A 2060-nucleotide genomic window follows, 5' to 3' on the forward strand; every position below is an offset into this window, starting at 1 on the left:
GAGCGGCCGTTGCGCGCGCCGAATGCCGCGGCTCAGCGGCTCGCTGCATTCTTCCTCCCAGCAAGAATTGTAGTGTTGCGGGGGGGGGGGGCGGCTGCACTAGTCAGCCTTCCTAGCACTGTTTCAGGCGGTGAATCGGGGGTCACTGTGTGTGCTTGTGCACGCACGCGCACAAGGGTTCAGACTGGCATGCCCAGCTAATTAATCGGCATTTGCAGGATTGGGTTGGTGGGGGAATGCCCTGGAAAGTCCCTGCTGGTCTCACTAAATGAGACAAGGGGAATGGTCAAATTCAGCAATCCTTTACTTGCTGACTTGGGTACTTACAAGTGCACCTGTTTGAGTTGCTGGTATTAATCTATGAAGCCCAAAATGGTTTGGGACCTCAATACCTGACGAAAGCCTTCCGCACCTCCATCTGCTCGGACCCCACATCTGCATCTGGAGAGGCCCAGAAAGAGGAAAGGAGGAGGGCCTTCTCAGTGGTGGCCCCCACTTGTGGAATGATCTCTCCACTAGGGCCCATCTTTGTCCTCTTTTTGGCATTAGGTTAAAACTGCCCTCCATTCTTGGCATATGATGGGTTGTTTAGCTGTTTTATGAAATCTAGTTCTTACTGAAATTGCTTTAGATTTTTAAACTGGTTTTTACCCTTTGTATATTGGAATTTTAGACTGTTTGCAATCTGTTTATTGGAATGTATAGTGTGATTTATTGCATGTGTGTATGTTTTGCATTTTTTACATTTTGAGAAATTATTGTGAACCATCCAGAGAGATACAGCTGTGGGGCAGTATAAAAATTCCTTAGGTCGGTTTTTGCTGGGTTCGGATTTCTGGGTTTTTCAGAATCATGGGTTGTAATTGGGTGCAAACTCAGACCAGTGGATTGTTCATGCTCAGCAAGCAAAAGCAGTCAAAAAGCATCTGTTCCACTTGCTCATACTACAGTTGCATAACAGCACTGGGGATACGGGGAGGGAACAAGCAAAGGGAATGGGAACCGGGCAACCCAGGAATTGACCAGACAACTGGTGTATTGATAGAATGGGACAGTTTAGACCCAGAAAAGAAGCACTCCAAGTGACAACTTCTTCTTGCATGGCCCTGCTTGTATATACACGTCAAGCAAACTTGAATCTCTTTGGGCGGGTCCTCATGCAAGCTAAATTCTTGTACAAGAGGAAAGGGTCAAGCTTGTGGGAAGACCAAAAGTTTGTTCAAGCGCACATTTTGTTAAGACTCTAAGCCAGGGGGGAGGGGGAGGAAGCTGCCCCCCCCCCATGAGGACTATGTGGGTATGGAATGCTTGTCAGAGTGGTGGTGGGAAGGGAATTCCTGGATGGAGAGGGTGGACGCCTCCGGGGTCATTTCTGGCTGGCTGGTGCCCTGGACCTTGTGTTGCCGGCCTTTGGTGATGGGGTCTTTGTCATGGGACCTGCCCTGAATCCTGAGCTGGACCGCCGCCTGCGGGGGACACGGAGAGCCATGTCCCTTTGCCAAACCTGCCAAACCGCTTGGGCTCACTCTGCACTGATCACTGTCATCTGAGAGCAGGTTCCAGCTGGAATCCACTGAATTGGAAGAGTTTGTTCGCCGCAGTGGCTTTCGGAGCAAACGGGGGGGGGGGGGGCTGTGATCGCCACCTTCCTCTTGCATCTAACTTTCCTGTTTTGCTTTTGCTGTCCAAGTGCTGCCCAAACCTGCCGAGTCCTAGTGGATTATGGAATGATGTGCCTTCAGATTGCGCCACCAAGACGAGCTTTTTGGAACGGCAGCTTTGCCCTGTTCTCGCCCTGTGAAGTCACTAGGGAGCCCTTGAGTTCTGTGGGAGCGAAGAGGCGAAGCAGGAAAGTTGGAAACAAGATGAATGTGCGATCTGAGGGCAAAAAGAGCCTCTCAAATGTCGGCTTTGCTCGGGGGAAACATTTCAGCATGCGTCACCGCACCCTGATGCCCTAGGACTCATTGTTTCTATATAGCAAACGAGCTTAAATGGTTCGTTTTTAAATGTTTTTTTTATTCTTGTAAAATTTAAACAGACACTGTTAGTTATCCCGT

Source organism: Varanus komodoensis, unplaced genomic scaffold (assembly GCF_004798865.1).
Source record: "Varanus komodoensis strain SLA01 unplaced genomic scaffold, ASM479886v1 scaffold34_1, whole genome shotgun sequence".
NCBI classification, from domain to species: Eukaryota; Metazoa; Chordata; class Lepidosauria; order Squamata; family Varanidae; genus Varanus; species Varanus komodoensis.